Source organism: Pleurodeles waltl, chromosome 1_2, assembly GCF_031143425.1.
Source record: "Pleurodeles waltl isolate 20211129_DDA chromosome 1_2, aPleWal1.hap1.20221129, whole genome shotgun sequence".
In the NCBI taxonomy this organism is placed as follows: Eukaryota; Metazoa; Chordata; class Amphibia; order Caudata; family Salamandridae; genus Pleurodeles; species Pleurodeles waltl.
Genome location: NC_090437.1, coordinates 452,985,715 through 453,000,067, shown reverse-complemented (window position 1 = coordinate 453,000,067; position 14,353 = coordinate 452,985,715).

Sequence of the window (14,353 nt, the reverse complement as noted above, 5' to 3'; positions counted from 1 at the left end):
ACACAAAGCTGTGTTTGGAACTGGTGAGTTTGCTTTTGCATTTCACATCTGCATTGACCACCTCAATGCCACAGTGTGAGCTTTCACGTGTAGGTGTACACAAACCAGGTCACATGTGGAACATCCATTGATGTGAAGATGTTTTGACTTAATTCCTGTGTTCCACCACATGATGTTGTAAGGCAAATAATTAGCCAATTGCAAACTCTGTCTCACGGATGGTGAGGAGGATGACTTGAGTCCGGAGGAAAGACCGCCAACCAGTGACAGGCACCAGGCAGTCAGAGGTGAGAACCCACTCCTCTTCCAAGCTGCCTTGCCAGCTGCCAGAACAGGGCCTGATTCTAACAGATGTGGAGGCCGATCCCCTCAGTACTATTATTGACCAATGGAGCATACCATCAAAGCCTACATCTGGTCTGGTCTGGTCAGCATGGTGCATCCTCATAGATCTCTAAGGATTGCCCATTACTCACTCACCACCAAACAACCATCACCTCCTCACAGCCTTCACATCCAAGTCAGACGTGTTGGTTCCCCTACACACTCCTACTCTGACAGTGTCTCCCAGGCCTTCTCTCCAACATCTGAGGTAGATGCCAGCCCTGGTGAGGAGCAGGTAGCCCCTAGGCAAAAATGTCATCCTCACAACCACCTTCTTGCCACACCCCCTGCTGATAGATCTGCCGGTCACATCCGAGGCCGTCCCAGGCAGAGAGGGTTGGCAGGCATTAATGGTGGAGAGTGGGAGGAGGATTTCTTCCAACAGCAGTCAGATGTGAGGTGGGACATTTGTGATGTAGGGGAATACTGTTTGACATGTCTGCCTCACTACCGGACATTCACCAACTCCCACAGTTGGTTCACATAATGACCCAGGTGTTGGAGAGGAGGGATACATCCTGGAAAGATATTGGGAAGAGGCTGAATGACACAATGGCCATGCAGAAGGAAGAAAGTGCAAAACACCATGCATTGGCTATGAAGTTGATGGAGGGAATACTTAAAATGATACCAGATCAGCCTTCACAGTCAATGTTTGAAGGGGAGCAAACTCATCTACCTGCACCACAGCACCCCCAGGCCCTGCTTATGACACTTGCACAAGGCCCCCATCAATCTATGACAGAAACACTCTCCTTGTACATGCCCCCCACTGCAAAGTCATGCCCTCTCTCTTGTACATGCACTACCCCTCTCTGTACAGGAACAACCACCCCCTGTCCAGGATGCTCTGCCTGCCCAGGAATCATCACCTCCTATCAGGATGCACCTGAACAGGACCCACCATTCCCTGTCTAGGATGCACCCCCTGTCCAGGAACCATTACCCCCTATCCAGGATGCAGCCCCCTGCACAGGACGCACCACTCCCTATCTAGGATCTACCCCCTGGACAAGACCCACCTGCCCCTGTTCAGGATGCATCCCACCTGTACAGGACCCACCACCCCCTGTCCAGGATGCACCCCCCATACAGGACCCACCACACCCTGTCCAGATTGCACCCCTGTATAGGACTCACCTGCTCCTGTCCAGGATGAACCACACTCACCTGCACCTCTGAAACCCAGGAAATGCCCAACCTCACAACATTCCTCACCACCAAAATTGAGAAGGCGCAAACAAGATCCCCATTGAGCAATGTAAATATGTTTGCACAGAACAATCTAAATAAAATAACTATTCCCCATTTAAATTGAGTTGATTACTAGTTGATGATGGTCAACTGCTTAATGTGGTTGTAGGCCATATGTGTGGAGAAAACTGGCTAAGACATGTCTATTTGCAAAGGCATCTGTATTATGTTGAAGGCACAGCTAAACAACTCCAGACATATACTTCCATACTTTGATTCCAGAAAATACAATGAACTACACAACTCAGTGCTCTTTCTTTTTTTATGAATATGATTCAAGTTAAAATAAAATAATACCACCCATTGGGAAGGGAGAAACAAAAAAAGTAATGCACTTCATTCAGAATGGGCAGAAGATTTGAAGGGGGTTCGACAAAATAAATAAAACATGTCAGGGAAATGTCAGGGGAATCAGTCAATGTACAAGGGGAAAAAGAAATGTCCAGTCATCATAAAATGTACAGTCAAATGTCATTCTGGTTATCCTCCTTTTTCACCACAGCAAGTTCCTCTACCTCTGTGGCCTCTTCATGGCTGGCCAGTGGAGGACCTGACACCCCACGGGAATGAGAAGCACAAAGGGTACGGGGAAAAGAGAGTTGGAGACAAACAGAGAGACACATGAAGGGTGGTAGGGGAAGGATGCTGGGACAGGACAGAAATCATGGCTGCACCTAAGAAAGCAAGGGTGGCCATAGCAATGACCTGCTGTAGGAGCCGAGAGGAAATGCAATGCTCCCCCTTAGATGGCACCATGCCTTCTTGGGATGCAGCCACAGGGGTGATGTAACAGGGAGGGGTTTGTGTAGAATACAAGGGATGTGGCGTGTCGGGGTCAGGGATGCTTCTTGGGGCACTGGGGCAGGCACTTGGAGGGGGACTAGTGGCAGGGGGTGCAGCTGTGGCCCCTGATGGTCTAGGGGCCTCAAGATGAAAGGAGGGGTCTGTGGCAGGCCCAGGCGTTGATACGGCCTGCCATGGGGACACATCTGGCAGATCAGGTTCTTCTGTGTCAGGGAGAGGGTAAGAATCCTCCACTCCAGTCAGAGGTGTCTACTTCATTGCCTCCCTGCAGTGTCTGCAGCCCCCAACCAGTCTGTGGCTGATGTAGTGTCCGTCTGGGTAGGTGCACTAGAGCTGCCTGAAGATGTTTCTGGTCCCTCCTCCTCCTTTTCCGCTTCTGTCGATTAAATAGGCTGTGCCCGCTGATGTTTCAAGGACACTCTTCACCATCCGTGGTCCTCTCCTTGGTCTTCCTGGCCATCAGTATCTACTGAAATGGAAGTGAAAACATGATGTAGCTGTTGTAGCAATCAGGGCACAGCACATAAGTACATGAAGCAAGTGCTGACTTTGTTCTCCTTTGATATCACTAACCTTCTATGGGTGACTTAGATCCCAAATGTATCTGTACTATCACTGCAATGTCCTGACATTACTCACTCATTGACATCTGACATCTGACACAATTGTGGGGTGTAAACACTCCTGTGGTGACGAAGCCGTACCCTCAGCATTATTGCAATACTGAGGCCCAATTCACAAAGGTAAACTTAGCTCAAATGTCTGAGTTTACCTTTGTAAATTGGGCCCAGTGTCTCCTGTCTTTGCTACTTAGTCATCTTCCAAAGTCAGTCTACAAGTGGAGATGGGACACAGTATGGATGGATCGGTCCACACCAAAGCATGTATCTATGATCATTCTGTAATGTGCAGACTGGAGAGTCTTACACTGACTACCACTTGTCAAATGATGTGTGGCATGGTCTGATTCCACAGAATGCTTGAATGGGTGTACATATACAAACATTGCCTTGGTTATGACCTGTGCTTGGGTCTATGTGTTGGAAGGTCCCTGACAACATCAGTCGATCTGTATGGCAGGTGCCACATTTGGCATTCCAAGACTGCCTGTTGGTGCTGTGAACCAGTTGGCATGTGTGCATAGTTGATACAGCTAGCTAGACACTACATGTGACATGCAAGTCACTGTTGTGGAGATGAGTGCATTTGCTTTCCTTTGGAAATGTTGGTATCATTTTGTGTGAGACAAGTATCCCAAAGTCATGATATGATACTTTACACTGACAAAACACACAAAAAGCATGCATGATACCATATCCGACACCCAGAATCTTTACCCTACACTGGACATTGCCTGGCTCATCCCTTTGCCCTTGCACCCAGCAGTGATAAGGCACTTGGATCAACATTCGTGGTGTTGGCATTGCTTTTCATCCTCCGAATGCACAAGTGAGCCCCATTTCCCCAGTAGTATTCAGAACACTACAAGACCCAGGATGCACCCTGGTATGTGCATCCAATGGGCTCCAATGAGACATAGCCTTATGACTGCTGCAGCAGTTGCTGGGATTAAGTGAAAGGAGACATGAGAGACACACAAAAAGCATGCATGATACCACATCCAAAACCCCAAAATAGATCTTGACACCACTGTGGTCATTGTATGGCCCATCTCTTTGTCTTTGCACCCAGCAGTGATAAGGCCCTTAGATCACCAGTCATGTTGCTGGTGTTGCATTTCTTCCTCTGAATGCACAAGTGAGCCCCATTTCCCCAGCAGTGTTCAGAAAAATACAAGTCCCATGATGCACCCTGGTATGTGCATCCAATGGGCTCCAATGAGATATTGGCCTTATGACTACTGCAGCAGTTGCTGGGATTACGTGAAAGGAGACATGAGAAACACACAAAAAGCATGCACGATACCACATCCAACACCCCAAAATAGATCTTGATCCCACACTGGGCATTTTCTGGCCCATCCCTGTGCCCTTGCACCCAGCAGTGATCAGGCCCTTGGATCACCAGTCAGAATGTGAGCATTGAATTTCCTCCTCAGAATGCACAGGTGAGCCCTTTTTCCCCAGTAGTGTTCAGAACACTAGTAGTCCCAGGATGCACCCTGGTATGGGCATCCAATATGCTCCAATTAGATATTGGCCTTATGACTGCTAAAGCAGTTGCTGGGATTAAGTGAAAGAAGACATGGGAGACACACAAAAAGCATGCATGATACCACATCCAACACTCAAAAATAGATCTTGACTCCACACTGGACAATGTCTGCCCCATCCCTTTGTTCTTACACCCAGCAGTGATAAGGTCCTGTGATCACTGGTCCTGGTGCTGGCATTTCATTTCTTCTTCCAAATGCACAAGTGAGCCCCATTTGCCCAGTAGTGTTCAGAACACTACAAATCCCAGGATGCACCCTGGTATGTGTAGCCAATGGGCCTCAATGAGATATTGGCCTTATGACTACTGCAGCAGTTGCTGGAATTACCTAGAAGGAGACACGAGAGACACAGAAAAAGCATGCATGATACCACATCTGACACCCAAAATTAAATCTTGATACCACACTGGACATTTTCTGGCCCATCCCTTTGCCATTGCACCCAGCAGTGAAGAGGCCCTTGGATCAACAGTCATAGCATAGCAGTTAGCATTGACTTTCTTCCTCGGAATGCACAGATGAGCCCCTTTCCCCAGTAGTGGTCAGAACACTAGTAGTCCCAGTATGCACCCTGGTATGTGCTTGCAATGGGCGCCAATGAGACATTGGCCTTATGACCACTGCAGCAATTTCTCAGATTGTGCATACCGTGACATGAGACACATGATGGCACAGCTCAGTCACCACTCAATTCATACTGACAGACATATCATGCAGCCCATGCACTTAGCAGGTCTCTGCTGCTCCAACTCCTCCAGCTGGGTTTGGAGGAGGGTCAGCCAGCGTGCCCTCAGGACCCTCCTGTACAGTGGAGTAAGGCGGGGCTGGTGCACATGGGACTGGGAGGACTGGCACAAAAAGTTCCTAGGCCCTCAGTCGGGCCCAGCATTTAAGTTCCACCCAGCGCTTACGACATGTCCTGGCCAACCAGTGGTACACGACCACTGCACTGAAATACTGTGCAATTTCGGCCCAGAGTAGAGTTCAAGCTGCATTTCTCAGCTGGTTCATGGGGCCCCCATAAAGCTGAGAGTAATTGTCCAGCCCCCCCCCAGTTGAAATGTCCAATTCTTGTTCGCTGAAGGGGGGTTCCTCTCATCAACTCCCTCAGCCATGTTCGGGGCAGTCAGGATATAGAGAACAGCAGGAAGGCAGAGAATGCTATCTGTAGGTAGGGATGACTCAGAATGACAATAAAATGGCTGCCAGCAACTTCCTGTCATGAACTTCCTGCCTTGCATTTGCTCTGTGTCATTTCCTGGAGAAATTCATTAGGTTCTGGCCTGTCTTCATATTCTACGCCCCGAGTTTGGATTATCCGCACCTGGAGAGTACTCTACTCACTCAGGTGTAATCTACGTATTCGGTGCGTGGGCGGTGCATTCGGAGAGTAGAATCTGTACTCAGGGCAGTAGACAAGGTCAAACGAGTGTAACATATGCAAACAGGTGTAAAAAGGGCAGGAAGTTAAATTGAGGAATAGAAAAGTATGTAGATACACGCCACACTACATTAATGGTCAGCACAGTTTGGCCCTTTGCATTATGGTTCTTGTGGTAAACATATGGAACTTAAATCAGAGTAGACTGGAGCATATCACCAATCTAGGTGCAGGTAGTGGTGCTCATCCCTGTACACATGAGGCCAGCTTCACACAGGGCCAGAAGGTGAGAGCAGGACTGGTGATTTATGGCAGCATGATCAAGTATATCAGACCAGCCCCCACATAGAGACAGGAAATTCAAATGTGTAGATCATGCAGGAGTGCTGCCTTGTTACTGGGGGAACCCATTGCGGCACCAGTTCAGAACCAACACACATCGACAAAACCAGGACACACCCCTCCAGGACCCCAGGGAAATGTCACATTCCCCACCTGGCCAGTATGGCCCTACATAAGCCTGCGCACCAGTGGCAGAGGTCCCTCAGTATTTACACTTAGGACAGAAGGTCCACAATGAGACTTCCAAGTGTGGGGGCCCATTGTGTGTTTGGCTCATATATATGGTCTGTAGTTTCTCAGAACAACAGCAGTAAGCAGCATTCCAAACCCCCTTCAATATTTTGAGGGGCTGACATCCATTTATTGGTCATTCAGAGCCAGCCTCACCTCCAAACAAGATCATCTGCCATCCTGTTGTATTGTTGAACCCACCTCATTCAACATGACTAAGTGGCCTGTGGACACGGCCCCCACACATCCAGTGATGCTGATATGGACATACGCACTGAGGGGGTGATTGATAGGTAGTCTCAGAATTATGTGGGACTAAAGAAACAGAAGCATGCAGCTGTCCACATTGGTAACTGGGACCACATTACACATGAGACACACTTTCTCTGTTTGCACCATGATGGAGCTTAAAAAAGGTGCAGAGCAGAAAAGTGTGCCCCAATAGATTGAATGCATTCCCCCCAGGGCAGAAACACACTTGCGCTGGCCTAGGGGTAGTGAAGTGGAAAAAAGAGCTGTATTAAAGCAGTTGCTCCACATAGCACTGCGCAGACGTCAACCGGTATACACATTTGAGGGGGATTAGTGACACCTTTGCAGGCAAATGCAGTGAGTGACTACACCCACCTGCAAGGGTCTGTAGGACCTCCTGTCTTCCCTACAGAGGGCTCCCATCAGGCTATGCATTAACAGTGCCCCACCTTTTATGTGGCACACTCTAAGTGCATTACCTGACAGTTTCTTTGCCTCTGCACTAGCATCTAATCTGTTGTGCGGATGCACTGGCAAAGGGATTCCATAATTTACATGGGGTTATGCCCCCATGCATATGAGTGAACATCTTCTGGTGCAAGTACAGGCACTTTGCCCCTGATTTATACTTTTTGACGCTAACCTGCGTTAGCGCAGGTTTGCGTCAAAAAGTATACCGCCGGCTAGCGCCATTCCTGGATGCCAGCTGGGCATCACATTTAAGCTATGATACTAGCCAGCGGTAAAGCCCAGTTAGCATCAAAATTATTGAAGCTAACCGGGTGGGAGAGGCGTAGGGGAAACTGGAGGTTGAGCGTGAAAGAATGGCGCTAGTCAGGTTAGAGTAAAAAAGAGTTAAAAAAATAACTTCAACCTGATTGGCGTCATTATTTTCAGGCACAACCCCATGGACATGACTCCTGTCTAAGTAAAGACAGAAGTCATGCCCCCCAGCCCAACGTCCATGCCCAGGGAACTTAAGTCCCCTGGGCATGGCCATTGGACACAGTGTAATGTAGGGGGGGCCAAGTTAGGCCCCCTCAAATAGCACTTTGCAAAAAAATATATATATACTTACCTGGACTTACCTGGGATGGGTCCCCCCATCCTTAGGTGACCTCCAGGTGTGGGCGCGGGTGGGTGGGGGTGTCCCTGGGGGCAGGGAAGGGCACCTGTGGGCTGTTGCCATGGTCTGTGACCATGAAATAAGGCCCACAGGTCCCCTAATGCCTGCCCTGACCCAGGCATTAAATAATGGTGCTAAGCAGGCTTAGCGCCATTATTTAAGGCCCACCTCCTCCTGTGCATGATTTTTGCACAGGAGGATAAATAAGACGCTAGGCTCTTTGAGTCATTTTGAGCCCAGGAACGCCTACCTTGCATCTCATTGACGCAAGGCAGTTTTCCACAGGCAAAAAATATCCTTAACTCCAATATTTTGGCGCTAGACATGTCTAGCATCAAAATATAAATATGAAGTTAAGTTTGCGCCGGATTTGCGTAAACAAATGATGCAAATCTGGCGCAAACAGAGTATAAATATGTCCCTATATGTACACCAGCAATATCCGTATTTCAGTAAGGGCTTCAAGAGTGTCTGCTGCCCTTTCTGTACTACAGAAGTGCCTTGGGGTAGCACAGAGTGGGTTTACATTTACAAGTGCGTACTTGGGACTCTTTGTAGAAAATGGCATATGGAGTTAGTTTACTGTGTGCGGCAGGGTAGTGTGTCTTTGTATCTGTGATAGGCCTAGGCTTTACATTTGGAGTAGAGTGTGTGTGTTAGAATAGCATTACCTAATCAGATTGTGGCAGCCATTCCATGTCATTTGTCATTCAAGGTACCTGTAGAGTAGACAAGAAACAGTGACCTATCATCATAGGGGTACAAGAGACCTGCATGTGTGATGCGTTATCCCTTACAATAGTAAAGGGCTACACATTATGAATGTGACCAATGGGTGTTAGTATGATTAGTGAGCAAGCCCATTTGTGATCATGGAGCCCTTCTAAATTTCCCAGGTCCATTCTTGATATGCTGATCCAGGCCAGATTACGATGCATTCTGTGTCTTGTAGTCTCTTTCTTTCCATAATGTAACAGGAACAAAGGTCCCAGTCTCCACTATGATTAACCACAGGCCTGGAGTGGCACATCCCATGAGCAGTTGCCAAACACGACAGCTATGAGCACAGATTATCCATGTCTCTACACTGGTCAGCTTGTTCCATGGTGTACAATTGTCAGACATATGGCTGCACTGCCACATGATTTGCCACACACACCTACAAGGGACCTGGGTCACAAAGGGCCTGTGCCCTTATGTCAGAGCCACACAGTTGTGGGTGAGTCACCACTCTTGGGCCAGGATCACTACACTGTGAACACCCATGGCAGCAATTTCCTCTTGTGTCCAATGACACACCCTCTAAAGTAGCACCTTCACCCCGAAGGGAGAGACCCTTTGTGAAGAAGACCCCTCGTGTGAAACTGTCCAGGTAGGTCTGACACATACAAACATTTATTCCCCAGAGTCAATGAAGCCCTCAGAGACGCTGTCCATGCTAATCCCTGACATGAGCACATAACATATTGCACGGCCAATCTTTTGATTCTCAACAACAGTTGTTTACAGACATCATGTATGGCTTACAAAGTTGTTTTAGGATGGAATATATGAACACAGTGCCAAAAGTCCAACTATCATCCTTGACAACAGACTGCACCACATGAATGCCATGGCGCAAGAATTTGCTCAGGTGAAGAAAGTGTCAACCAGTTTGTCACGCACCTGCATACCCTGCCCTCTGTTTTGTACAATGGCCTGATTGGCCAGATTCAAACCTAGATGAGGGTCCAGAGGTATGTATAAGCCATGATTTAATGCTATGTTGTGCAAAACAAAACAGGCTACTATAATCTTGCACACAACTTTAGGTGAGTACAGCAACACACCCCTGTATGGTTGAGACATCTGACTTTAGGAGACCAAAAGTGCTCTTGGTGATGCCTCGTGTACATCTGTGTGCTCTATTGTACCGCTGCTGAGGTACAGTGGTTGCATGTCTGTATGGTTTGAGGAGATTAGGGGAGAGTGCATATACAGCATCATCTGAGGAGGGAAATGGAGTGATATCTGTAAATGTCCCTCTTGCATTAGTATCATATATGATGTATGGAATGGTACATACTGTGTCTGTTGGGGGCATGTATGTGGCATGAGAACTGGTGTTATTTAATGGTGTGCATCTTAAAAAACAATAACACATGTCATATTTGTGTGGTGCTTGGTACTTACCCAGTAGCCACATGTTGCCAAATTCTCCCGCGCCAATCTGACAGGCAAGAGCTGAATACGTAGCTATCATGGGTACTGCTTGGGAACACTGCATGCATATCAGTGAAGCTACCACTGGCATCACAGACACCCTGCATGTTGATGGGGTGCTAGTGGTGTCTGTTGTGGAAGATGTGTGCATTATGGTTAGGTGACTGAAGAACCACATGAGTGCAATCAATAGCACCCAGCACACATGGGAAGTGGGACATGAGGCAGAAATCCCTAGCTAACCCTTGCCTTCTGGCCAGCGTATGGTGATGTGCTCCTCTATTGATGCATTTCAGTACCTGAGGCAGGCATCGGGACTGGGTTGTATGGGAGATGGCCACAAGATTACCAGAGATCCTCTGGAAAGACCCCATAGCAAAAAAATGGAGAGTTGCTAGGATCGTGATGTAGGCTGGGATGGCAAGGAAGTGGCAGGTCAGAGTCAAGATAAGATCCTGCTCCCGCTCACAAACCATCTCTAAGATGATATCAGGGTAAAAATGGTCTCTGACAATGACATCTTGGCTGGACATCCCAAATAGGTTGATGCTTTGACTGAAGATCCTCTCAACTCTCCTCCTCCTCTTTCTTCTCATATGCTGCTGTTGCATGGCAAGAGCCAAACCAACAAACACATGCAGAAGCATGTTGAAAGGTCTGAAAAGGTTTGTTTGTTGCAGCTCTGCGTTTGTGTGTGCAGCAAGGCTGGGATTGGGTGAGGGCTGAGGACTTTCAGCTGGAGCTGGGTGGCAGGCACTGACACAGGTGTGCCATATGCAGGGTTACCTCCTCCAGCCCGAGTACGGGGAATTCGCCTGAATGCAGATGATCTACCACGAGTGCGGATGATCCTCCTCAAGTGCGGATGTGAAGATATTTCTCTTAACCCCTTCGCTGCCAGGCCTTTTCCCCCTTCTGTGCCGAGCCTTTTTTGGCTATTTGGGGCAGTTTGCGCATAGGCCCTCATAACTTTTTGTTCACATAAGCTACCCACGCCAAATTTGCGTCCTTTTTTTCCAACATCCTAGGGATTCTAGATGTACCCAGACTTTGTGGGTTCCCCTGAAGGAGACCAAGAAATCAGCCAAAATACAGTGAAAATGTAGTTTTTTCCCTGAAAATGGCATCAACAAAGGGTTTGCGGTGGCAAGATCACCATCTTCCCAGCTTTCAGGAACAGGCAGACTGGAATTGGAGAACCCAATTTTTCAATAAAAGTTTGACATTTTACTGGGACATACCCCATTTTTACTATTTTTTGTGCTTTCAGCCTCCTTCCAGTTAGTGGCCAAAATGGGTGAGAAACCAATGCTGGATCCCAGAAAGCTAAACATTTCTGAAAAGTAGACAAAATTCTGACTTCAGCAAGGGGTCATTTGTGTAGATCCTACAAGTGTTTCCTGCAGAAAATAACAGCTGAAATAAAAACATATTGAAATTGAGGTGAAAAAAACTGCCATTTTTCTCCACGTTTTACTCTGTAACTTTTTCCTGCAATGTCAGATTTTTGAAAGCAATATACTGTTACGTCAGTTGGACTCTTTTGGATGCAGGGTTATATAGGGCTTGTAGGTTCATCAAGAACTATAGGTACCCAGAGCCAATAAATGGGCTGCACCTTGCAATGGGTTTTTATTCTATACAGGGTATACAGCAATTAATTTGCTGAAATATAAAAAGTGAAAAATAGGTATCAAGAAAACCTTTGTATTTCCAAAATGGCCACAAGATAAGGTGTTGAGAAGCAGTGGTTATTTGCACATCTCTGAATTCCGGGGTGCCCATACTAGCATGTAAATTACAGGGCATTTCTCAAATAGACGTCTTTTTTATACACTGCCTTACATTTGGAAGGAAAAAATTTAGAGAAAGACAAGGGGCAATAACACTTGTTTTGCTATTCTAAGTCCTCCGATAAAAATGGTACCTCAGTGGTGGGGGTAGGCCTAGCACTCACAAAAGGAAATGGCCCAAAACACAACGTGGACACATCACATTTTTTCACAGAAAACAGAGGTGTTTTTTACAAAGTGCCTACCTGTGGATTTTGGCCTCTAGCTCAGCCGGCACCTGGGGAAACCTAGCAAACCAGCACATTTTTGAAAACTAGACACCTATGGAAATCCAAGATGGGGTGACTTGTGGAGCTCGGACCAGGTTCTGTTACACAGAATCCTTTGCAAACCTCAAAATTTGACCAAAAAAACACTTTTCCCTCGCATTTCGGTGACAGAAAGTTCTGGAATCTGAGAGGAGCCACAAATTCCCTTCCACCCAGCGTTCCTCCAAGTCTCCCGATAACAATGGTACCTCACTTGTGTGGGTAGGCCTAGCGCCCATGAAAGGAAGTGGCCCAAAACACAACGTGGACACATCACATTTTTTCACAGAAAACAAAGGTGTTTTTTATAAAGGGCCTACCTGTGGATTTTGGCCTCTAGCTCAGCCGGCACCTAGGGAAACCTAACAAACCAGCACATTTTTAAAAACTGGAAACCTAGGGGAATCCAAGATGGGGTGACTTGTGGGGCTCTAACCAGGTTCTATTACCCAGAATCCTTTGCAAACGTCAAAATGTGGCCAAAAAAACACTTTTTCCTCTCATTTCGGTGACAGAATGTTCTGGAATCTGAGAGGAGCCACAAATTTCCTTCCACCCAGCATTCCCCCAAGTCTCCCGATAAAAATGGTACCTCACTTGTGTGGGTAGGTCTAGCGCCCACGAAAGGATATGGCCCAAAACACAACGTGTACACATCAAATTTTTCACAGAAAACAGAGGTGTTTTTTACAAAGTGCCTACCTGTGGATTTTGGCCTCTAGCTCGACCTGCACCTGGGGAAACCTAGCAAACCAGAACATTTTTGAAAACTAGACACCTAGGGGAATCCAAGATGGGGTGACTTGTGGGGCTCTGACCAGGTTCTGTTACCCAGAATCCTTTGCAAACCTCACAATTTGGCCAAAAAAACACTTTTTCCTCTAATTTCGGTGACAGAAAGTTCTGAAATCTGAGAGAAGACACAAATTTCCTTCCATCCAGCGGTCCCCCAATTCTCCTGATAAAAATGGTACCTCACTTGTGTGGGTAGGCCCAGCGCCCACGAAAGGAAATGGCCCAAAACACAACGTGGACACATCACATTTTGTCACATAAAACAGAGGTGTTTTTTACAAAGTGCCTACCTGTGGATTTTGTCCTCTAGCTCAGCCGGCACCTGGGGAAACCTAGCAAACCAGCCATCTTTGAATACTAGACACATAGGGGAATCCAAGATGAGGTGACTTGTGGGGCTCTGACCAGGTTCTGTTACCCAGAATCCTTTGCAAACCTCACAATTTGACCCAAAAAACACTTTTTCCTCTAATTTCGGTGACAGAAAGTTCTGGAATCTGAGAGGAGCCACAAATTTCCTTCCACCCAGCCTTCCCCCAAGTCTCCCAATAAAAATAGTACCTCACTTGTGTGGGTAGGCCTATCGCCCACAAAAGGAAATGCCCCAAAACACTATCTGGACACATCAAAATTATCAAATACAAAACTACCTGTTTTTGCAGGGGGGCACCTGCGTTTTTAGTCCTGGGCTAAGCAGCCTTCTAGGAAAACCTACCAAACCCAGACATTTCTGAAAACTAGACACCGAGGGAGTCCAGTGAGGTGTGACTTGCGTGGATCCCCCAATGTTTTCTTACCCAGAATCCTCAGCAAACCTCACATTTAGCTAAGAAATCAATTTTTTTCCCACATTTCTGTGTGGGATCACCGCACTGGGACACATTTCATACCATTCAATGTTCCCCTCAGTCTCCCGGTAAAAATGATACCTCATTTGTGTAGGTGGGCCAAGTGCTTGTGAAAGGGAAGAGCCAAAAACCTGTCGATATTGATGGGGAAGAAAAGGGGTCCAAAAGGGCAGTTTGCAAAAAACAAATTTTTAGGCTGACAAGTGCAGCAGAATTATTATCGGTATAAATGAGACAATGCTGGGTGGTAGGATTTGTGGATTCCTGCAGATTCCGGAAGGTTCCATCACAAAAACGTGGGAAAAATGTGTGATTTCCAGCAAAGTTGGAGGTCTGCAGGGGATTGTGGGTACAAAAGTGGTGGGGGTGCATGAGAAACACACCACCCTGGAATCACCCAGATGTTTTGTTTTCAGGTGTATCTAGGTCTTGTGGATTTTTCTACATGGCAGCGTCC